At 49.3% G+C, this 27124-nt stretch overlaps 1 protein-coding gene across 1 annotated transcript in view; it reads left to right on the top strand.

The window, feature by feature from the left end:
* LEO1 (LEO1 component of Paf1/RNA polymerase II complex) overlaps positions 1–27124 on the top strand; it is a 155423-nt gene that overhangs the window by 23207 nt on the left and 105092 nt on the right. The gene's annotated exons all lie outside the window — the stretch shown is intronic.

Below are 27124 nucleotides of genomic sequence, written 5' to 3'. Positions count from 1 at the left end.
CTTTGTATCTAATAGCCACCATGTCCTATTCCCCCAGATCCTTGTATCTAATAGCCACCATGTCATACTCCCCCAGATCCTTGTATCTAATAGCCACCATGTCCTATTCCCCCAGATCCTTGTATCTAATAGCCACCATGTCATACTCCCCCAGATCCTTGTATCTAATAGCCATCATGTCATACTCCCCCAGATCCTTGTATCTAATAGCCACCATGTCATATTCCCCCAGATCCTTCAGATCCTTGTATCTAATAGCCACCATGTCATATTCCCCCAGATCCTTGTATCTAATAGCCATCATGTCCTATTCCCCCAGATCCTTGTATCTAATAGTCACCATGTCATATTCCCCCAGATCTTTGTATCTAATAGCCACCATGTCCTATTCCCCCAGATCCTTGTATCTATTAGCCACCATTTCATACTCCCCCAGATCCTTGTATCTAATAGCCACCATGTCCTATTCCCTTAGATCCTTGTATCTAATAGCCACCATGTCATACTCCCCCAGATCCTTGTATCTAATAGCCACCATGTCCTATTCCCCCCCCAGATCCTTGTATCTAATAGCCACCATGTCATACTCATCCCCCCCCCCCCCCCCGATCCTTGTATCTAATAGCCACACCATGTCATACTCCCCCCAGATCCTTGTATCTAATGGCCACCATGTCATACTCCCCCCCCCCCCCCCCGATCCTTGTATCTAATAGCCTCCATGTCATACTCCCCCAGATCCTTGTATCTAATAGCCACCATGTCATACCCCCCCCCCAGATCCTTGTATCTAATAGCCACCATGTCATACCCCCCCCCCAGGTCCTTGTATCTAATAGCCACCATGTCATACCCCCCCCCAGATCCTTGTATCTAATAGCCACCATGTCATACCCCCCCCCAGATCCTTGTATCTAATAGCCACCATGTCCTATTCCCCCAGATCCTTGTATCTAATAGCCACCATGTCATACTCCCCCAGATCCTTGTATCTAATAGCCATCATGTCATACTCCCCCAGATCCTTGTATCTAATAGCCACCATGTCATATTCCCCCAGATCCTTCAGATCCTTGTATCTAATAGCCACCATGTCATATTCCCCCAGATCCTTGTATCTAATAGCCATCATGTCCTATTCCCCCAGATCCTTGTATCTAATAGTCACCATGTCATATTCCCCCAGATCTTTGTATCTAATAGCCACCATGTCCTATTCCCCCAGATCCTTGTATCTAATAGCCACCATTTCATACTCCCCCAGATCCTTGTATCTAATAGCCACCATGTCCTATTCCCCCAGATCCTTGTATCTAATAGCCACCATGTCATACTCCCCCAGATCCTTGTATCTAATAGCCACCATGTCCTATTCCCCCCCCAGATCCTTGTATCTAATAGCCACCATGTCATACTCATCCCCCCCCCCCCCCCGATCCTTGTATCTAATAGCCTCCATGTCATACTCCCCCAGATCCTTGTATCTAATAGCCACCATGTCATACCCCCCCCCCCAGATCCTTGTATCTAATAGCCACCATGTCATACCCGCCCCCCAGGTCCTTGTATCTAATAGCCACCATGTCATATCCCCCCCCAGATCCTTGTATCTAATAGCCACCATGTCATACTCCCCCAGATCCTTGTATCTAATAGCCACCATGTCCTATTCCCCCCCCCAGATCCTTGTATCTAATAGCCACCATGTCATACTCATCCCCCCCCCCCCGATCCTTGTATCTAATAGCCACCATGTCATACTCCCCCCAGATCCTTGTATCTAATGGCCACCATGTCATACTCCCCCCCCCCCACCCCCCCGATCCTTGTATCTAATAGCCTCCATGTCATACTCCCCCAGATCCTTGTATCTAATAGCCACCATGTCATACCCCCCCCCCAGATCCTTGTATCTAATAGCCACCATGTCATACCCCCCCCCCAGGTCCTTGTATCTAATAGCCACCATGTCATACCCCACCCCAGATCCTTGTATCTAATAGCCACCATGTCATACCCCCCCCCAGATCCTTGTATCTAATAGCCACCATGTCATACCCCCCCCAGATCCTTGTATCTAATAGCCACCATGTCATATTCCCCCAGATCCTTGTATCTAATAGCCACCATGTCATATTCCCCCGGATCCTTGTATCTAATGGCCACCATGTCATACTCCCCCAGATCCTTGTATCTAATAGCCATCATGTCCTATTCCCCCAGATCCTTGTATCTAATAGTCACCATGTCATATTCCCCCAGATCTTTGTATCTAATAGCCACCATGTCCTATTCCCCCAGATCCTTGTATCTAATAGCCACCATGTCATACTCCCCCAGATCCTTGTATCTAATAGCCACCATGTCCTATTCCCCCAGATCCTTGTATCTAATAGCCACCATGTCATACTCCCCCAGATCCTTGTATCTAATAGCCATCATGTCATACTCCCCCAGATCCTTGTATCTAATAGCCACCATGTCATATTCCCCCAGATCCTTCAGATCCTTGTATCTAATAGCCACCATGTCATATTCCCCCAGATCCTTGTATCTAATAGCCATCATGTCCTATTCCCCCAGATCCTTGTATCTAATAGTCACCATGTCATATTCCCCCAGATCTTTGTATCTAATAGCCACCATGTCCTATTCCCCCAGATCCTTGTATCTAATAGCCACCATTTCATACTCCCCCAGATCCTTGTATCTAATAGCCACCATGTCCTATTCCCCCAGATCCTTGTATCTAATAGCCACCATGTCATACTCCCCCAGATCCTTGTATCTAATAGCCACCATGTCCTATTCCCCCCCCAGATCCTTGTATCTAATAGCCACCATGTCATACTCATCCCCCCCCCCCCCGATCCTTGTATCTAATAGCCACCATGTCATACTCCCCCCAGATCCTTGTATCTAATGGCCACCATGTCATACTCCCCCCCCCCCCCCCCCCCGATCCTTGTATCTAATAGCCTCCATGTCATACTCCCCCAGATCCTTGTATCTAATAGCCACCATGTCATACCCCCCCCCCAGATCCTTGTATCTAATAGCCACCATGTCATACCCCCCCCCCAGGTCCTTGTATCTAATAGCCACCATGTCATACCCCCCCCAGATCCTTGTATCTAATAGCCACCATGTCATACCCCCCCCCAGATCCTTGTATCTAATAGCCACCATGTCCTATTCCCCCAGATCCTTGTATCTAATAGCCACCATGTCATACTCCCCCAGATCCTTGTATCTAATAGCCATCATGTCATACTCCCCCAGATCCTTGTATCTAATAGCCACCATGTCATATTCCCCCAGATCCTTCAGATCCTTGTATCTAATAGCCACCATGTCATATTCCCCCAGATCCTTGTATCTAATAGCCATCATGTCCTATTCCCCCAGATCCTTGTATCTAATAGTCACCATGTCATATTCCCCCAGATCTTTGTATCTAATAGCCACCATGTCCTATTCCCCCAGATCCTTGTATCTAATAGCCACCATTTCATACTCCCCCAGATCCTTGTATCTAATAGCCACCATGTCCTATTCCCCCAGATCCTTGTATCTAATAGCCACCATGTCATACTCCCCCAGATCCTTGTATCTAATAGCCACCATGTCCTATTCCCCCCCCAGATCCTTGTATCTAATAGCCACCATGTCATACTCATCCCCCCCCCCCCGATCCTTGTATCTAATAGCCACCATGTCATACTCCCCCCCAGATCCTTGTATCTAATGGCCACCATGTCATACTCCCCCCCCCCCCCCCCCCCCCCCCCCCGATCCTTGTATCTAATAGCCTCCATGTCATACTCCCCCAGATCCTTGTATCTAATAGCCACCATGTCATACCCCCCCCCCAGATCCTTGTATCTAATAGCCACCATGTCATACCCCCCCCCAGGTCCTTGTATCTAATAGCCACCATGTCATATCCCCCCCCAGATCCTTGTATCTAATAGCCACCATGTCATACTCCCCCAGATCCTTGTATCTAATAGCCACCATGTCCTATTCCCCCCCCAGATCCTTGTATCTAATAGCCACCATGTCATACTCATCCCCCCCCCCGATCCTTGTATCTAATAGCCACCATGTCATACTCCCCCCAGATCCTTGTATCTAATGGCCACCATGTCATACTCCCCCCCCCCCCCCCCACCCCCCTGATCCTTGTATCTAATAGCCTCCATGTCATACTCCCCCAGATCCTTGTATCTAATAGCCACCATGTCATACCCCCCCCCCAGATCCTTGTATCTAATAGCCACCATGTCATACCCCCCCCCCCCAGGTCCTTGTATCTAATAGCCACCATGTCATACCCCCCCCCAGATCCTTGTATCTAATAGCCACCATGTCATACCCCCCCCCAGATCCTTGTATCTAATAGCCACCATGTCATACCCCCCCCAGATCCTTGTATCTAATAGCCACCATGTCATATTCCCCCAGATCCTTGTATCTAATAGCCACCATGTCATATTCCCCCGGATCCTTGTATCTAATGGCCACCATGTCATACTCCCCCAGATCCTTGTATCTAATAGCCATCATGTCCTATTCCCCCAGATCCTTGTATCTAATAGTCACCATGTCATATTCCCCCAGATCTTTGTATCTAATAGCCACCATGTCCTATTCCCCCAGATCCTTGTATCTAATAGCCACCATGTCATACTCCCCCAGATCCTTGTATCTAATAGCCACCATGTCCTATTCCCCCAGATCCTTGTATCTAATAGCCACCATGTCATACTCCCCCAGATCCTTGTATCTAATAGCCATCATGTCATACTCCCCCAGATCCTTGTATCTAATAGCCACCATGTCATATTCCCCCAGATCCTTCAGATCCTTGTATCTAATAGCCACCATGTCATATTCCCCCAGATCCTTGTATCTAATAGCCATCATGTCCTATTCCCCCAGATCCTTGTATCTAATAGTCACCATGTCATATTCCCCCAGATCTTTGTATCTAATAGCCACCATGTCCTATTCCCCCAGATCCTTGTATCTAATAGCCACCATTTCATACTCCCCCAGATCCTTGTATCTAATAGCCACCATGTCCTATTCCCCCAGATCCTTGTATCTAATAGCCACCATGTCATACTCCCCCAGATCCTTGTATCTAATAGCCACCATGTCCTATTCCCCCCCCAGATCCTTGTATCTAATAGCCACCATGTCATACTCATCCCCCCCCCCCCCCGATCCTTGTATCTAATAGCCACCATGTCATACTCCCCCCAGATCCTTGTATCTAATGGCCACCATGTCATACTCCCCCCCCCCCCCCCCCCCCCGATCCTTGTATCTAATAGCCTCCATGTCATACTCCCCCAGATCCTTGTATCTAATAGCCACCATGTCATACCCCCCCCCCAGATTTTTGTATCTAATAGCCACCATGTCATACCCCCCCCCCAGGTCCTTGTATCTAATAGCCACCATGTCATACCCCCCCCCAGATCCTTGTATCTAATAGCCACCATGTCATACCCCCCCCCAGATCCTTGTATCTAATAGCCACCATGTCCTATTCCCCCAGATCCTTGTATCTAATAGCCACCATGTCATACTCCCCCAGATCCTTGTATCTAATAGCCATCATGTCATACTCCCCCAGATCCTTGTATCTAATAGCCACCATGTCATATTCCCCCAGATCCTTCAGATCCTTGTATCTAATAGCCACCATGTCATATTCCCCCAGATCCTTGTATCTAATAGCCATCATGTCCTATTCCCCCAGATCCTTGTATCTAATAGTCACCATGTCATATTCCCCCAGATCTTTGTATCTAATAGCCACCATGTCCTATTCCCCCAGATCCTTGTATCTAATAGCCACCATTTCATACTCCCCCAGATCCTTGTATCTAATAGCCACCATGTCCTATTCCCCCAGATCCTTGTATCTAATAGCCACCATGTCATACTCCCCCAGATCCTTGTATCTAATAGCCACCATGTCCTATTCCCCCCCCAGATCCTTGTATCTAATAGCCACCATGTCATACTCATCCCCCCCCCCCCCCGATCCTTGTATCTAATAGCCACCATGTCATACTCCCCCCAGATCCTTGTATCTAATGGCCACCATGTCATACTCCCCCCCCCCCCCCCCCCCCCCGATCCTTGTATCTAATAGCCTCCATGTCATACTCCCCCAGATCCTTGTATCTAATAGCCACCATGTCATACCCCCCCCCCAGATCCTTGTATCTAATAGCCACCATGTCATACCCCCCCCCCAGGTCCTTGTATCTAATAGCCACCATGTCATACCCCCCCCCCAGATCCTTGTATCTAATAGCCACCATGTCATACTCCCCCAGATCCTTGTATCTAATAGCCACCATGTCCTATTCCCCCCCCAGATCCTTGTATCTAATAGCCACCATGTCATACTCATCCCCCCCCCCCGATCCTTGTATCTAATAGCCACCATGTCATACTCCCCCCAGATCCTTGTATCTAATGGCCACCATGTCATACTCCCCCCCCCCCCCCCCCGATCCTTGTATCTAATAGCCTCCATGTCATACTCCCCCAGATCCTTGTATCTAATAGCCACCATGTCATACCCCCCCCCCAGATCCTTGTATCTAATAGCCACCATGTCATACCCCCCCCCCCAGGTCCTTGTATCTAATAGCCACCATGTCATACCCCCCCCGTAGATCCTTGTATCTAATAGCCACCATGTCATACCCCCCCCCAGATCCTTGTATCTAATAGCCACCATGTCATACCCCCCCCAGATCCTTGTATCTAATAGCCACCATGTCATATTCCCCCAGATCCTTGTATCTAATAGCCACCATGTCATATTCCCCCGGATCCTTGTATCTAATGGCCACCATGTCATACTCCCCCAGATCCTTGTATCTAATAGCCATCATGTCCTATTCCCCCAGATCCTTGTATCTAATAGTCACCATGTCATATTCCCCCAGATCTTTGTATCTAATAGCCACCATGTCCTATTCCCCCAGATCCTTGTATCTAATAGCCACCATGTCATACTCCCCCAGATCCTTGTATCTAATAGCCACCATGTCCTATTCCCCCAGATCCTTGTATCTAATAGCCACCATGTCATACTCCCCCAGATCCTTGTATCTAATAGCCATCATGTCATACTCCCCCAGATCCTTGTATCTAATAGCCACCATGTCATATTCCCCCAGATCCTTCAGATCCTTGTATCTAATAGCCACCATGTCATATTCCCCCAGATCCTTGTATCTAATAGCCATCATGTCCTATTCCCCCAGATCCTTGTATCTAATAGTCACCATGTCATATTCCCCCAGATCTTTGTATCTAATAGCCACCATGTCCTATTCCCCCAGATCCTTGTATCTAATAGCCACCATTTCATACTCCCCCAGATCCTTGTATCTAATAGCCACCATGTCCTATTCCCCCAGATCCTTGTATCTAATAGCCACCATGTCATACTCCCCCAGATCCTTGTATCTAATAGCCACCATGTCCTATTCCCCCCCCCAGATCCTTGTATCTAATAGCCACCATGTCATACTCATCCCCCCCCCCCCCCGATCCTTGTATCTAATAGCCACCATGTCATACTCTCCCCAGATCCTTGTATCTAATGGCCACCATGTCATACTCCCCCCCCCCCCCCCCCCCCCGATCCTTGTATCTAATAGCCTCCATGTCATACTCCCCCAGATCCTTGTATCTAATAGCCACCATGTCATACCCCCCCCCCAGATCCTTGTATCTAATAGCCACCATGTCATACCCCCCCCCCAGGTCCTTGTATCTAATAGCCACCATGTCATACCCCCCCCCAGATCCTTGTATCTAATAGCCACCATGTCATACTCCCCCAGATCCTTGTATCTAATAGCCACCATGTCCTATTCCCCCCCCAGATCCTTGTATCTAATAGCCACCATGTCATACTCATCCCCCCCCCCCGATCCTTGTATCTAATAGCCACCATGTCATACTCCCCCCAGATCCTTGTATCTAATGGCCACCATATCATACTCCCCCCCCCCCCCCCCCCGATCCTTGTATCTAATAGCCTCCATGTCATACTCCCCCAGATCCTTGTATCTAATAGCCACCATGTCATACCCCCCCCCCAGATCCTTGTATCTAATAGCCACCATGTCATACCCCCCCCCCCCAGGTCCTTGTATCTAATAGCCACCATGTCATACCCCCCCCAGATCCTTGTATCTAATAGCCACCATGTCATACCCCCCCCCCAGATCCTTGTATCTAATAGCCACCATGTCCTATTCCCCCAGATCCTTGTATCTAATAGCCACCATGTCATACTCCCCCAGATCCTTGTATCTAATAGCCATCATGTCATACTCCCCCAGATCCTTGTATCTAATAGCCACCATGTCATACTCCCCCAGATCCTTGTATCTAATAGCCACCATGTCATATTCCCCCAGATCCTTCAGATCCTTGTATCTAATAGCCACCATGTCATATTCCCCCAGATCCTTGTATCTAATAGCCATCATGTCCTATTCCCCCAGATCCTTGTATCTAATAGTCACCATGTCATATTCCCCCAGATCTTTGTATCTAATAGCCACCATGTCCTATTCCCCCAGATCCTTGTATCTAATAGCCACCATTTCATACTCCCCCAGATCCTTGTATCTAATAGCCACCATGTCCTATTCCCCCAGATCCTTGTATCTAATAGCCACCATGTCATACTCCCCCAGATCCTTGTATCTAATAGCCACCATGTCCTATTCCCCCCCCAGATCCTTGTATCTAATAGCCACCATGTCATACTCATCCCCCCCCCCCCGATCCTTGTATCTAATAGCCACCATGTCATACTCCCCCCAGATCCTTGTATCTAATGGCCACCATGTCATACTCCCCCCCCCCCCCCCCCGATCCTTGTATCTAATAGCCTCCATGTCATACTCCCCCAGATCCTTGTATCTAATAGCCACCATGTCATACCCCCCCCCCAGATCCTTGTATCTAATAGCCACCATGTCATACCCCCCCCCCAGGTCCTTGTATCTAATAGCCACCATGTCATACCCCCCCCCAGATCCTTGTATCTAATAGCCACCATGTCATACTCCCCCAGATCCTTGTATCTAATAGCCACCATGTCCTATTCCCCCCCAGATCCTTGTATCTAATAGCCACCATGTCATACTCATCCCCCCCCCCCCCGATCCTTGTATCTAATAGCCACCATGTCATACTCCCCCCAGATCCTTGTATCTAATGGCCACCATGTCATACTCCCCCCCCCCCCCCCCGATCCTTGTATCTAATAGCCTCCATGTCATACTCCCCCAGATCCTTGTATCTAATAGCCACCATGTCATACCCCCCCCCCCAGATCCTTGTATCTAATAGCCACCATGTCATACCCCCCCCCCAGGTCCTTGTATCTAATAGCCACCATGTCATACCCCCCCCCCAGATCCTTGTATCTAATAGCCACCATGTCATACCCCCCCCCAGATCCTTGTATCTAATAGCCACCATGTCATACCCCCCCCCAGATCCTTGTATCTAATAGCCACCATGTCATACCCCCCCAGATCCTTGTATCTAATAGCCACCATGTCATACTCCCCCCCCCCCCCAGATCCTTGTATCTAATAGCCACCATGTCATACTCCCCCCCCCCCCCCCGATCCTTGTATCTAATAGCCACCATGTCATACTCCCCCAGATCCTTGTATCTAATAGCCACCATGTCATACCCCCCCCCAGATCCTTGTATCTAATAGCCACCATGTCCTATTCCCCCAGATCCTTGTATCTAATAGCCACCATGTCCTATTCCCCCAGATCCTTGTATCTAATAGCCACCATGTCATACTCCCCCAGATCCTTGTATCTAATAGCCACCATGTCCTATTCCCCCAGATCCTTGTATCTAATGGCCACCATGTCAGAGTCCCCCCCCCCCCCCCCCTCAGATCCTTGTATCTAATAGCCACCATGTCATACCCCCCCCCAGATCCTTGTATCTAATAGCCACCATGTCATACTCCCCCCCCCCCCCCCCCCCACTCCCACCCCCGATCCTTGTATCTAATAGCCACCATGTCATACTCCCCCCAGATCCTTGTATCTAATGGCCACCATGTCAGAGTCCCCCCCCCCCCTCAGATCCTTGTATCTAATAGCCACCATGTCATACCCCCCCCCAGATCCTTGTATCTAATAGCCACCATGTCATACTCCCCCCCCCCCCCCCCCCCCCACCCCCCCCCCGATCCTTGTATCTAATAGCAACCATGTCATACTCCCCCAGATCCTTGTATCTAATAGCCACCATGTCCTATTCCCCCAGATCCTTGTATCTAATAGCCACCATGTCATACTCCCCCAGATCCTTGTATCTAATAGCCACCATGTCATACTCCCCCAGATCCTTGTATCTAATAGCCACCATGTCCTATTCCCCCAGATCCTTGTATCTAATAGCCACCATGTCATACTCCCCCAGATCCTTGTATCTAATAGCCACCATGTCATACTCCCCCAGATCCTTGTATCTAATAGCCACCATGTCCTATTCCCCCAGATCCTTGTATCTAATAGCCACCATGTCATACTCCCCCAGATCCTTGTATCTAATGGCCACCATGTCATCCCCCCCCCCCCCAGATCCTTGTATCTAATAGCCACCATGTCATGCTCCCCCAGATCCTTGTATCTAATAGCCACCATGTCATACTCCCCCAGATCCTTGTATCTAATAGCCACCATGTCCTATTCCCCCAGATCCTTGTATCTAATAGCCACCATGTCCTATTCCCCCAGATCCTTGTATCTAATAGCCACCATGTCATACTCCCCCCCCCCCCCCCCCGATCCTTGTATCTAATAGCCACCATGTCATACTCCCCCAGATCCTTGTATCTAATAGCCACCATGTCATACCCCCCCCCAGATCCTTGTATCTAATAGCCACCATGTCCTATTCCCCCAGATCCTTGTATCTAATAGCCACCATGTCCTATTCCCCCAGATCCTTGTATCTAATAGCCACCATGTCATACTCCCCCAGATCCTTGTATCTAATAGCCACCATGTCCTATTCCCCCAGATCCTTGTATCTAATGGCCACCATGTCAGAGTCCCCCCCCCCCCCCCCTCAGATCCTTGTATCTAATAGCCACCATGTCATACCCCCCCCCAGATCCTTGTATCTAATAGCCACCATGTCATACTCCCCCCCCCCCCCCCCACTCCCACCCCCGATCCTTGTATCTAATAGCCACCATGTCATACTCCCCCCAGATCCTTGTATCTAATGGCCACCATGTCAGAGTCCCCCCCCCCCCCCCTCAGATCCTTGTATCTAATAGCCACCATGTCATACCCCCCCCCAGATCCTTGTATCTAATAGCCACCATGTCATACTCCCCCCCCCCCCCCCACCCCCCCCCCCCGATCCTTGTATCTAATAGCAACCATGTCATACTCCCCCAGATCCTTGTATCTAATAGCCACCATGTCCTATTCCCCCAGATCCTTGTATCTAATAGCCACCATGTCATACTCCCCCAGATCCTTGTATCTAATAGCCACCATGTCATACTCCCCCAGATCCTTGTATCTAATAGCCACCATGTCCTATTCCCCCAGATCCTTGTATCTAATAGCCACCATGTCATACTCCCCCAGATCCTTGTATCTAATAGCCACCATGTCATACTCCCCCAGATCCTTGTATCTAATAGCCACCATGTCCTATTCCCCCAGATCCTTGTATCTAATAGCCACCATGTCATACTCCCCCAGATCCTTGTATCTAATGGCCACCATGTCATCCCCCCCCCCCCCAGATCCTTGTATCTAATAGCCACCATGTCATGCTCCCCCAGATCCTTGTATCTAATAGCCACCATGTCATACTCCCCCAGATCCTTGTATCTAATAGCCACCATGTCCTATTCCCCCAGATCCTTGTATCTAATAGCCACCATGTCCTATTCCCCCAGATCCTTGTATCTAATAGCCACCATGTCATACTCCCCCGGATCCTTGTATCTAATAGCCACCATGTCATACCCCCCCAGATCCTTGTATCTAATAGCCACCATGTCATACCCCCCCAGATCCTTGTATCTAATGGCCACCATGTCATACTCCCCCCCCCAGATCCTTGTATCTAATAGCCACCATGTCATACCCCCCCCAGATCCTTGTATCTTATAGCCACCATGTCATACCCCCCCCCCCCTCCCCCCCTGATCCTTGTATCTAATAGCCACCATGTCATACTCCCCCAGATCCTTGTATCTAATGGCCACCATGTCATATCCCCCCCCCCCCCCCAGATCCTTGTATCTAATAGCCACCATGTCATACCCCCCCCCAGATCCTTGTATCTAATGGCCTCCATGTCATACTCCCCCAGATCCTTGTATCTAATAGCCACCATGTCATACCCCCCCCCCCAGATCCTTGTATCTAATAGCCACCATGTCATACCCCCCCCCCCAGATCCTTGTATCTAATAGCCACCATGTCATACCCCCCCCCCCAGATCCTTGTATCTAATAGCCACCATGTCATACTCCCCCCCCCAGATCCTTGTATCTAATAGCCACCATGTCATACTCCCCCCCCCCCCCCCCCCCCTCCCGATCCTTGTATCTAATAGCCACCATGTCATACCCCCCCCAGATCCTTGTATCTAATAGCCACCATGTCATACTCCCCCCGATCCTTGTATCTAATGGCCACCATGTCATACTCCCCCAGATCCTTGTATCTAATAGCCACCATGTCCTATTCCCCCAGATCCTTGTATCTAATAGCCACCATGTCATACTCCCACCCCCCCCAGATCCTTGTATCTAATAGCCACCATGTCATACTCCCCCCAGATCCTTGTATCTGCCACCATGTCATACTCCCCCAGATCCTTGTATCTAATAGCCACCATGTCCTATTCCCCCGAACCTTGTATCTAATGGCCACCATGTCATACTCCCCCCAGATCCTTGTATCTAATAGCCACCATGTCCTATTCCCCCAGATCCTTGTATCTAATAGCCACCATGTCATACTCCCACCCCCCCCCGATCCTTGTATCTAATAGCCACCATGTCATAGTCCCCCCAGATCCTTGTATCTAATAGCCACCATGTCATACTCCCCCCCCCCCCCCCCCCCCCAGATCCTTGTATCTAATAGCCACCATGTCATACTCCCCCCCCCCCCCAGATCCTTGTATCTAATAGCCACCATGTCATACTCCCCCCAGATCCTTGTATCTAATAGCCACCATGTCATATTCCCCCAGATCCTTGTATCTAATAGCCACCATGTCATATTCCCCCGGATCCTTGTATCTAATGGCCACCATGTCATACTCCCCCAGATCCTTGTATCTAATAGCCATCATGTCCTATTCCCCCAGATCCTTGTATCTAATAGTCACCATGTCATATTCCCCCAGATCTTTGTATCTAATAGCCACCATGTCCTATTCCCCCAGATCCTTGTATCTAATAGCCACCATGTCATACTCCCCCAGATCCTTGTATCTAATAGCCACCATGTCCTATTCCCCCAGATCCTTGTATCTAATAGCCACCATGTCATACTCCCCCAGATCCTTGTATCTAATAGCCATCATGTCATACTCCCCCAGATCCTTGTATCTAATAGCCACCATGTCATATTCCCCCAGATCCTTCAGATCCTTGTATCTAATAGCCACCATGTCATATTCCCCCCAGATCCTTGTATCTAATAGCCATCATGTCCTATTCCCCCAGATCCTTGTATCTAATAGTCACCATGTCATATTCCCCCAGATCTTTGTATCTAATAGCCACCATGTCCTATTCCCCCAGATCCTTGTATCTAATAGCCACCATGTCATACTCCCCCAGATCCTTGTATCTAATAGCCACCATGTCCTATTCCCCCAGATCCTTGTATCTAATAGCCACCATGTCATACTCCCCCAGATCCTTGTATCTAATAGCCACCATGTCCTATTCCCCCCCCCCAGATCCTTGTATCTAATAGCCTCCATGTCATACTCCCCCAGATCCTTGTATCTAATAGCCACCATGTCATACCCCCCCCCCAGATCCTTGTATCTAATAGCCACCATGTCATACCCCCCCCCAGGTCCTTGTATCTAATAGCCACCATGTCATACCCCCCCCAGATCCTTGTATCTAATAGGCACCATGTCATACTCCCCCAGATCCTTGTATCTAATAGCCACCATGTCCTATTCCCCCCCCAGATCCTTGTATCTAATAGCCACCATGTCATACTCATCCCCCCCCCCCGATCCTTGTATCTAATAGCCACCATGTCATACTCCCCCCCCGATCCTTGTATCTAATGGCCACCATGTCATACTCCCCCCCCACCCCCCCCCCGATCCTTGTATCTAATAGCCTCCATGTCATACTCCCCCAGATCCTTGTATCTAATAGCCACCATGTCATACCCCCCCCCCCAGATCCTTGTATCTAATAGCCACCATGTCATACCCCCCCCCCAGGTCCTTGTATCTAATAGCCACCATGTCATACCCCCCCCCAGATCCTTGTATCTAATAGCCACCATGTCATACCCCCCCCCAGATCCTTGTATCTAATAGCCACCATGTCATACCCCCCCCAGATCCTTGTATCTAATAGCCACCATGTCATACCCCCCCAGATCCTTGTATCTAATAGCCACCATGTCATACTCCCCCCCCCCCCCCCCAGATCCTTGTATCTAATAGCCACCATGTCATACTCCCCCCCCGATCCTTGTATCTAATAGCCACCATGTCATACTCCCCCAGATCCTTGTATCTAATAGCCACCATGTCCTATTCCCCAGATCCTTGTATCTAATAGCCACCATGTCATACTCCCCCAGATCCTTGTATCTAATAGCCACCATGTCCTATTCCCCCAGATCCTTGTATCTAATAGCCACCATGTCATACTCCCCCAGATCCTTGTATCTAATAGCCACCATGTCATACCCCCCCCCAGATCCTTGTATCTAATAGTCACCATGTCCTATTCCCCCAGATCCTTGTATCTAATAGCCACCATGTCCTATTTCCCCCAGATCCTTGTATCTAATAGCCACCATGTCATACTCCCCCAGATCCTTGTATCTAATAGCCACCATGTCATACCCCCCCCCAGATCCTTGTATCTAATTGCCACCATGTCATACTCCCCCCCCCCCCCACCCCCACCCCCGATCCTTGTATCTAATAGCCACCATGTCATACTCCCCCCAGATCCTTGTATCTAATGGCCACCATGTCAGAGTCCCCCCCCCCCCCCTCAGATCCTTGTATCTAATAGCCACCATGTCATACCCCCCCCCAGATCCTTGTATCTAATAGCCACCATGTCATACTCCCCCCCCCCCCCCCCGATCCTTGTATCTAATAGCCACCATGTCATACTCCCCCAGATCCTTGTATCTAATAGCCACCATGTCCTATTCCCCCAGATCCTTGTATCTAATAGCCACCATGTCATACTCCCCCAGATCCTTGTATCTAATAGCCACCATGTCATACTCCCCCAGATCCTTGTATCTAATAGCCACCATGTCCTATTCCCCCAGATCCTTGTATCTAATAGCCACCATGTCATACTCCCCCAGATCCTTGTATCTAATAGCCACCATGTCATACCCCCCCCAGATCCTTGTATCTAATAGCCACCATGTCATACTCCCCCCCCCCCCCCCCGATCCTTGTATCTAATAGCCACCATGTCATACTCCCCCAGATCCTTGTATCTAATAGCCACCATGTCATTCCCCCCCCCCAGATCCTTGTATCTAATAGCCACCATGTCATATTCCCCCAGATCCTTGTATCTAATAGCCATCATGTCCTATTCCCCCAGATCCTTGTATCTAATAGTCACCATGTCATATTCCCCCAGATCTTTGTATCTAATAGCCACCATGTCCTATTCCCCCAGATCCTTGTATCTAATAGCCACCATGTCATACTCCCCCAGATCCTTGTATCTAATAGCCACCATGTCATACTCCCCCAGATCCTTGTATCTAATAGCCACCATGTCCTATTCCCCCAGATCCTTGTATCTAATAGCCACCATGTCATACTCCCCCAGATCCTTGTATCTAATAGCCACCATGTCCTATTCCCCCAGATCCTTGTATCTAATAGCCACCATGTCATACTCCCCCAGATCCTTGTATCTAATAGCCACCATGTCATACTCCCCCAGATCCTTGTATCTAATAGCCACCATGTCCTATTCCCCCCAGATCCTTGTATCTAATAGCCACCATGTCATACTCCCCCAGATCCTTGTATCTAACAGCCACCATGTCATACCCCCCCCCAGATCCTTGTATCTAATAGCCACCATGTCATACTCCCCCCCCCCCCCCCCCCCCCCCCCCCGATCCTTGTATCTAATAGCCACCATGTAATACTCCCCCCAGATCCCTTGTATCTAATGGCCACCATGTCATACTACCCCCCCCCTCCCCGATCCTTGTATCTAATAGCCTACATGTCATACTCCCCCAGATCCTTGTATCTAATAGCCACCATGTCATATTCCCCCAGATCCTTCAGATCCTTGTATCTAATAGCCACCATGTCATATTCCCCCAGATCCTTGTATCTAATAGCCATCATGTCCTATTCCCCCAGATCCTTGTATCTAATAGTCACCATGTCATATTCCCCCAGATCTTTGTATCTAATAGCCACCATGTCCTATTCCCCCAGATCCTTGTATCTAATAGCCACCATGTCATACTCCCCCAGATCCTTGTATCTAATAGCCACCATGTCCTATTCCCCCAGATCCTTGTATCTAATAGCCACCATGTCATACTCCCCCAGATCCTTGTATCTAATAGCCACCATGTCATACTCCCCCAGATCCTTGTATCTAATAGCCACCATGTCCTATTCCCCCAGATCCTTGTATCTAATAGCCACCATGTCATACTCCCCCAGATCCTTGTATCTAATAGCCACCATGTCATACCCCCCCCCCCAGATCCTTGTATCTAATAGCCACCATGTCATACCCCCCCCCCCCAGATCCTTGTATCTAATAGCCACCATGTCATACTCATCCCCCCCCCCCCCGATCCTTGTATCTAATAGCCTCCATGTCATACCCCCCCCCCTAGTTACTTGTATCTAATAGCCTCCATGTCATACCCCCCCCCCCAGGTCCTTGTATCTAATAGCCACCATGTCATAACCCCCCCCCCCCAGATCCTTGTATCTAATAGCCACCATGTCATACCCCCCCAGATCCTTGTATCTAATAGCCACCATGTCATACTCCCCCAGATCCTTGTATCTAATAGCCACCATGTCCTATTCCCCCAGATCCTTGTATCTAATAGCCACCATGTCATACTCCCCCAGATCCTTGTATCTAATAGCCACCATGTCATACTCCCCCAGATCCTTGTATCTAATAGCCACCATGTCCTATTCCCCCAGATCCTTGTATCTAATAGCCACCATGTCATACTCCCCCAGATCCTTGTATCTAATAGCCACCATGTCATACCCCCCCCCCCCAGATCCTTGTATCTAATAGCCACCATGTCATACCCCCCCCCCCAGATCCTTGTATCTAATAGCCACCATGTCATACTCATCCCCCCCCCCCCCGATCCTTGTATCTAATAGCCTCCATGTCATACCCCCCCCCTAGTTACTTGTATCTAATAGCCACCATGTCATACCCCCCCCCCCCAGATCCTTGTATCTAATAGCCTCCATGTCATACCCCCCCCCCCAGGTCCTTGTATCTAATAGCCACCATGTCATACCCCCCCCCCCCAGATCCTTGTATCTAATAGCCACCATGTCATACCCCCCCAGATCCTTGTATCTAATAGCCACCATATCATACTCCCCCCCCCCCCCCCCCCCCCCCCCCCCCCACCAGATCCTTGTATCTAATAGCCACCATGTCATACTCCCCCCCCCACCACCCCTCCCCCACCCCCGATCCTTGTATCTAATAGCCACCATGTCATACTCCCCCAGATCCTTGTATCTAATAGCCACCATGTCATACCCCCCCCCAGATCCTTGTATCTAATAGCCACCATGTCCTATTCCCCCCAGATCCTTGTATCTAATAGCCACCATGTCATACTCCCCCAGATCCTTGTATCTAATAGCCACCATGTCATACTCCCCCCAGATCCTTGTATCTAATAGCCACCATGTCCTATTCCTCCCCCAGATCCTTGTATCTAATAGCCACCATGTCATACTCCCCCAGATCCTTGTATCTAATAGCCACCATGTCATACCCCCCCAGATCCTTGTATCTAATAGCCACCATGTCATACTCCCCATCCCCCCCCCCCCCCAGTCCTTGTATCTAATAGCCACCATGTCATACTCCCCCCAGATCCTTGTATCTAATGGCCACCATGTCATCCTCCCCCCCCCCCCCCCAGATCCTTGTATCTAATAGCCACCATGTCATGCTCCCCCAGATCCTTGTAACTAATAGCCACCATGTCATACTCCCCCAGATCCTTGTATCTAATAGCCACCATGTCCTATTCCCCCAGATCCTTGTATCTAATAGCCACCATGTCCTATTCCCCCAGATCCTTGTATCTAATAGCCACCATGTCATACTCCCCCGGATCCTTGTATCTAATAGCCACCATGTCATACCCCCCCCAGATCCTTGTATCTAATAGCCACCATGTCATACTCCCACCCCCCCCCCAGATCCTTGTATCTAATAGCCATCATGTCATACCCCCCCAGATCCTTGTATCTAATAGCCACCATGTCATACTCCCCCCTCCCCCCCCGATCCTTGTATCTAATAGCCACCATGTCATACTCCCCCAGATCCTTGTATCTAATGGCCACCATGTCATATCCCCCCCCCCCCCCCAGATCCTTGTATCTAATAGCCACCATGTCATACCCCCCCCCAGATCCTTGTATCTAATAGCCTCCATGTCATACTCCCCCAGATCCTTGTATCTAATAGCCACCATGTCATACCCCCCCCCCCCCAGATCCTTGTATCTAATAGCCACCATGTCATACCCCCCCCAGATCCTTGTATCTAATAGCCACCATGTCATACCCCCCCCCCAGATCCTTGTATCTAATAGCCACCATGTCATACCCCCCCAGATCCTTGTATCTAATAGCCACCATGTCATACTCCCCCCCCCCCCCCCCCCCCCCCCCCCCAGATCCTTGTATCTAATAGCCACCATGTCATACTCCCCCCCCCCCCCCCCTCCTGATCCTTGTATCTAATAGCCACCATGTCATACTCCCCCAGATCCTTGTATCTAATAGCCACCATGTCATACTCCCCCAGATCCTTGTATCTAATAGCCACCATGTCATACTCCCACCCCCCCCCCCCCAGATCCTTGTATCTAATAGCCACCATGTCATACTCCCCCCAGATCCTTGTATCTAATAGCCACCATGTCATACTCCCCCAGATCCTTGTATCTAATAGCCACCATGTCCTATTCCCCCAGATCCTTGTATCTAATAGCCACCATGTCATATTCCCCCAGATCCTTGTATCTAACAGCCACCATGTCATACCCCCCCAGATCCTTGTATCTAATAGCCACCATGTCATACTCCCCCCCCCCCCCCCCCCCCCTCTCCCGATCCTTGTATCTAATAGCCACCATGTCATACTCCCCCCCCCCCCCCCCCCCCCCCCCCAGATCCTTGTATCTAATAGCCACCATGTCATACTCCCCCCCCCCCCCCCCCTCCCGATCCTTGTATCTAATAGCCACCATGTCAAACTCCCCCAGATCCTTGTATCTAATAGCCACCATGTCATACCCCCCCCAGATCCTTGTATCTAATAGCCACCATGTCATACTCCCACCCCCCTCCCAGATCCTTGTATCTAATAGCCACCATGTCATACTCCCCCCAGATCCTTGTATCTAATAGCCACCATGTCATACTCCCCCAGATCCTTGTATCTAATAGCCACCATGTCCTATTCCCCCAGATCCTTGTATCTAATAGCCACCATGTCATACTCCCCCAGATCCTTGTATCTAATAGCCATCATGTCATAATCCCCCAGATCCTTGTATCTAATAGCCACCATGTCATATTCCCCCAGATCCTTGTATCTAATAGTCACCATGTCATATTCCCCCAGATCCTTGTATCTAATAGCCACCATGTCATACTCCCCCAGATCCTTGTATCTAATAGCCACCATGTCCTATTCCCCCAGATCCTTGTATCTAATAGCCACCATGTCATACTCCCCCAGATCCTTGTATCTAATAGCCACCATGTCCTATTCCCCCAGATCCTTGTATCTAATAGCCACCATGTCATACTCCCCCAGATCCTTGTATCTAATAGCCACCATGTCCTATTCCCCCAGATCCTTGTATCTAATAGCCACCATGTCATATTCCCCCAGATCCTTCAGATCCTTGTATCTAATAGCCATCATGTCCTATTCCCCCAGATCCTTGTATCTAATAGTCACCATGTCATATTCCCCCAGATCTTTGTATCTAATAGCCACCATGTCCTATTCCCCCAGATCCTTGTATCTAATAGCCACCATGTCATACTCCCCCCAGATCCTTGTATCTAATAGCCACCATGTCCTATTCCCCCAGATCCTTGTATCTAATAGTCACCATGTCCTATTCCCCCAGATCCTTGTATCTAATAGCCACCATGTCATGCTCCCCCAGATCCTTGTATCTAATAGCCACCATGTCATGCTCCCCCAGATCCTTGTATCTAATAGCCACCATGTCATACTCCCCCAGATCCTTGTATCTAATAGCCACCATGTCCTATTCCCCCAGATCCTTGTATCTAATAGCCACCATGTCCTATTCCCCCAGTTCCTTGTATCTAATAGCCACCATGTCATACTCCCCCAGATCCTTTTATCTAATAGCCACCATGTCATACTCCCCCAGATCCTTGTATCTAATAGCCACCATGTCCTATTCCCCCAGATCCTTGTATCTAATAGCCACCATGTCATACCCCCCCCCAGATCCTTGTATCTAATAGCCACCATGTCAAACTCCCCCCCCCCCCCCCCCCGATCCTTGTATCTAATAGCCACCATGTCATACTCCCCCCAGATCCTTGTATCTAATGGCCACCATGGCATACTCCCCCCCGATCCTTGTATCTAATAGCCACCATGTCATACTCCCCCCAGATCCTTGTATCTAATGGCCACCATGTCATCCTCCCCCCCCCCCCCAGATCCTTGTATCTAATAGCCACCATGTCATACCCCCCCCCCAGATCCTTGTATCTAATAGCCACCATTTCATACCCCCCCCAGATCCTTGTATCTAATAGCCACCATGTCATACCCCCCCCAGATCCTTGTATCTAATAGCCACCATGTCATACCCTCCCCCCCCAGATCCTTGTATCTAATAGCCACCATTTCATACCCCCCCCAGATCCTTGTATCTAATAGCCACCATGTCATACCCCCCCCAGATCCTTGTATCTAATAGCCACCATGTCATACTCCCCCCCCCCCCCCCCCCCCCCCAGATCCTTGTATCTAATAGCCACCATGTCATACCCCCCCCCCAGATCCTTGTATCTAATAGCCACCATGTCATACCCCCCCCAGATCCTTGTATCTAATAGCCACCATGTCATACTCCCCCCAGATCCTTGTATCTAATAGCCACCATGTCATACTCCCCCCAGATCCTTGTATCTAATAGCCACCATGTCATATTCCCCCGGATCCTTGTATCTAATGGCCACCATGTCATACTCCCCCAGATCCTTGTATCTAATAGCCACCATGTCATATTCCCCCAGATCCTTGTATCTAATAGCCATCATGTCCTATTCCCCCAGATCCTTGTATCTAATAGTCACCATGTCATATTCCCCCAGATCCTTGTATCTAATAGCCACCATGTCATATTCCCCCAGATCCTTGTATCTAATAGCCATCATGTCCTATTCCCCCAGATCCTTGTATCTAATAGCCACCATGTCATATTCCCCCGGATCCTTGTATCTAATGGCCACCATGTCATACTCCCCCAGATCCTTGTATCTAATAGCCACCATGTCATATTCCCCCGGATCCTTGTATCTAATAGCCATCATGTCCTATTCCCCCAGATCCTTGTATCTAATAGCCACCATGTCATACTCCCCCAGATCCTTGTATCTAATAGCCATCATGTCATATTCCCCCAGATCCTTGTATCTAATAGCCATCATGTCATATTCCCCCAGATCCTTGTATCTAATAGCCACCATGTCATATTCCCCCAGATCCTTGTATCTAATAGCCACCATGTCATGTTCCCCCAGATCCTTGTATCTAATAGCCACCATGTCCTATTCCCCCAGATCCTTGTATCTAATAGCTACCATGTCATACCCCCCCAGATCCTTGTATGTAATAGCCACCATGTCATACCCCCCCAGATCCTTGTATCTAATAGCCACCATGTCATACTCCCCCAGATCCTTGTATCTAATAGCTGTATCTAATAGCCGCCATGGCATACTTCCCCAGATCCTTGTATCTAATAGCTGCCATGTCATACTCCCCCACATCCTTGTATCTAATAGCTTCCATGTCATACTCCCCCAGATCCTTGTATCTAATAGCCGTCATGTCATACCCCCCCCCAGATCCTTGTATCTAATAGCCGCCATGTCATACCCCCCAGACCCTTGTATCGAATAGCCGCCATGTCATACCCCCCCCCCCAGATCCTTGTATCTAATAGCCGCCATGTCATACCCCCCCCCAGATCCTTGTATCTAATAGCCACCATGTCACACTCCCCCCCCCCCCTAGATCCTTGTATCTAATAGCCACCATGTCATACTCCCCCCCCGATCCTTGTATCTAATAGCCACCATGTCCTACTCCCCCAGATCCTTGTATCTAATAGCCACCATGTCATATTCCCCCAGATCCTTGTATCTAATAGCCATCATGTCCTATTCCCCCAGATCCTTGTATCTAATAGTCACCATGTCATATTGCCCCACATCTTTGTATCTAATAGCCACCATGTCCTATTCCCCCAGATCCTTGTATCTAATAGCCACCATGTCATGCTCCCCCAGATCCTTGTATCTAATAGCCACCATGTCATACTCCCCCCAGATCCTTGTATCTAATTGCCACCATGTCCTATTCCCCCAGATCCTTGTATCTAATAGCCACCATGTCATACTCCCCCAGATCCTTGTATCTAATAGCCACCATGTCATACTCCCCCAGATCCTTGTATCTAATAGCCACCATGTCCTATTCCCCCAGATCCTTGTATCTAATAGCCACCATGTCATACTCCCCCAGATCCTTGTATCTAATAGCCACCATGTCATACTCCCCCAGATCCTTGTATCTAATAGCCACCATGTCATACTCCCCCAGATCCTTGTATCTAATAGCCACCGTGTCATACTCCCCCAGATCCTTGTATCTAATAGCCACCATGTCATACCCCCCCCCCCCAGATCCTTGTATCTAATGGCCACCATGTCATACTCCCCCCCCCCCCCCCCCGATCCTTGTATCTAATAGCCACCATGTCATACTCCCCCCAGATCCTTGTATCTAATGGCCACCATGTCATACTCCCCCCCCCCCCCCCCCCCCGATCCTTGTATCTAATAGCCACCATGTCATACTCCCCCAGATCCTTGTATCTAATAGCCACCATGTCATACCCCCCCCAGATCCTTGTATCTAATAGCCACCATGTCATACCCCCCCCAGATCCTTGTATCTAATAGCCACCGTGTCATACTCCCCCCCCCCCCCCCCCCGATCCTTGTATCTAATGGCCACCATGTCCTACTCCCCCAGATCCTTGTATCTAATAGCCACCATGTCATATTCCCCCAGATCCTTGTATCTAATAGCCATCATGTCCTATTCCCCCAGATCCTTGTATCTAATAGTCACCATGTCATATTCCCCCAGATCTTTGTATCTAATAGCCACCATGTCCTATTCCCCCAGATCCTTGTATCTAATAGCCACCATGTCATATTCCCCCAGATCTTTGTATCTAATAGCCACCATGTCCTATTCCCCCAGATCCTTGTATCTAATAGCCACCATGTCATGCTCCCCCAGATCCTTGTATCTAATAGCCACCATGTCATACTCCCCCAGATCCTTGTATCTAATAGCCACCATGTCCTATTCCCCCAGATCCTTGTATCTAATAGCCACCATGTCATACTCCCCCAGATCCTTGTATCTAATAGCCACCATGTCCTATTCCCCCAGATCCTTGTATCTAATAGCCACCATGTCATACTCCCCCAGATCCTTGTATCTAATAGCCACCATGTCATACTCCCCCAGATCCTTGTATCTAACTAATAGCCACCATGTCAAACTCGCCCCCCCCCCCCCCCCCGATCCTTGTATCTAATAGCCACCATGTCATACTCCCCCCGGATCCTTGTATCTAATGGCCACCATGTCATACTCCCCCCCCCCCCCCCCCCCCGATCCTTGTATCTAATAGCCACCATGTCATCCCCCCCCCCCCCCCCGGATCCTTGTATCTAATAGCCACCATGTCATACCCCCCCCAGATCCTTGTATCTAATAGCCACCATGTCATACCCCCCCCCAGATCCTTGTATCTAATAGCCACCATGTCATACCCCCCCCCAGATCCTTGTATCTAATAGCCACCATGTCATGCTCCCCCAGATCCTTGTATCTAATAGCCACCATGTCATGCTCCCCCAGATCCTTGTATCTAATAGCCACCATGTCATACTCCCCCAGATCCTTGTATCTAATAGCCACCATGTCCTATTCCCCCAGATCCTTGTATCTAATAGCCACCATGTCCTATTCCCCCAGTTCCTTGTATCTAATAGCCACCATGTCATACTCCCCCAGATCCTTTTATCTAATAGCCACCATGTCATACTCCCCCAGATCCTTGTATCTAATAGCCACCATGTCCTATTCCCCCAGATCCTCGTATCTAATAGCCACCATGTCATACCCCCCCCCAGATCCTTGTATCTAATAGCCACCATGTCAAACTCCCCCCCCCCGATCCTTGTATCTAATAGCCACCATGTCATACTCCCCCCAGATCCTTGTATCTAATGGCCACCATGGCATACTCCCCCCCGATCCTTGTATCTAATAGCCACCATGTCATACTCCCCCCCAGATCCTTGTATCTAATGGCCACCATGTCATCCTCCCCCCCCCCCCCCAGATCCTTGTATCTAATAGCCACCATGTCATACCCCCCCCCAGATCCTTGTATCTAATAGCCACCATGTCATACTCCCCCCAGATCCTTGTATCTAATAGCCACCATTTCATACCCCCCCCAGATCCTTGTATCTAATAGCCACCATGTCATACCCCCCCCAGATCCTTGTATCTAATAGCCACCATGTCATACCCTCCCCCCCAGATCCTTGTATCTAATAGCCACCATTTCATACCCCCCCCAGATCCTTGTATCTAATAGCCACCATGTCATACCCCCCCCAGATCCTTGTATCTAATAGCCACCATGTCATACTCCCCCCCCCCCCCCCCCCCCCCCAGATCCTTGTATCTAATAGCCACCATGTCATACCCCCCCCCAGATCCTTGTATCTAATAGCCACCATGTCATACCCCCCCCAGATCCTTGTATCTAATAGCCACCATGTCATACTCCCCCCAGATCCTTGTATCTAATAGCCACCATGTCATACTCCCCCCAGATCCTTGTATCTAATAGCCACCATGTCATATTCCCCCGGATCCTTGTATCTAATGGCCACCATGTCATACTCCCCCAGATCCTTGTATCTAATAGCCACCATGTCATATTCCCCCAGATCCTTGTATCTAATAGCCATCATGTCCTATTCCCCCAGATCCTTGTATCTAATAGTCACCATGTCATATTCCCCCAGATCCTTGTATCTAATAGCCACCATGTCATATTCCCCCAGATCCTTGTATCTAATAGCCATCATGTCCTATTCCCCCAGATCCTTGTATCTAATAGCCACCATGTCATATTCCCCCGGGATCCTTGTATCTAATGGCCACCATGTCATACTCCCCCAGATCCTTGTATCTAATAGCCACCATGTCATATTCCCCCGGATCCTTGTATCTAATAGCCATCATGTCCTATTCCCCCAGATCCTTGTATCTAATAGCCACCATGTCATACTCCCCCAGATCCTTGTATCTAATAGCCATCATGTCATATTCCCCCAGATCCTTGTATCTAATAGCCATCATGTCATATTCCCCCAGATCCTTGTATCTAATAGCCACCATGTCATATTCCCCCAGATCCTTGTATCTAATAGCCACCATGTCATGTTCCCCCAGATCCTTGTATCTAATAGCCACCATGTCCTATTCCCCCAGATCCTTGTATCTAATAGCTACCATGTCATACCCCCCCAGATCCTTGTATGTAATAGCCACCATGTCATACCCCCCCAGATCCTTGTATCTAATAGCCACCATGTCATACTCCCCCAGATCCTTGTATCTAATAGCTGTATCTAATAGCCGCCATGGCATACTTCCCCAGATCCTTGTATCTAATAGCTGCCATGTCATACTCCCCCACATCCTTGTATCTAATAGCTTCCATGTCATACTCCCCCAGATCCTTGTATCTAATAGCCGTCATGTCATACCCCCCCCCAGATCCTTGTATCTAATAGCCGCCATGTCATACCCCCCCAGACCCTTGTATCGAATAGCCGCCATGTCATACCCCCCCCCCCCAGATCCTTGTATCTAATAGCCGCCATGTCATACCCCCCCCCAGATCCTTGTATCTAATAGCCACCATGTCACACTCCCCCCCCCCCCCCCCCCCCCCTAGATCCTTGTATCTAATAGCCACCATGTCATACTCCCCCCCCAGATCCTTGTATCTAATAGCCACCATGTCCTACTCCCCCAGATCCTTGTATCTAATAGCCACCATGCCATATTCCCCCAGATCCTTGTATCTAATAGCCATCATGTCCTATTCCCCAGATCCCTTGTATCTAATAGTCACCATGTCATATTGC

This window comes from Anomaloglossus baeobatrachus, chromosome 4 (assembly GCF_048569485.1).
Source record: "Anomaloglossus baeobatrachus isolate aAnoBae1 chromosome 4, aAnoBae1.hap1, whole genome shotgun sequence".
NCBI classification, from domain to species: domain Eukaryota; kingdom Metazoa; phylum Chordata; class Amphibia; order Anura; family Aromobatidae; genus Anomaloglossus; species Anomaloglossus baeobatrachus.
The sequence above is the reverse complement of the archived record's forward strand: the minus strand, read 5'-3'. Positions and strand labels throughout refer to the sequence as shown.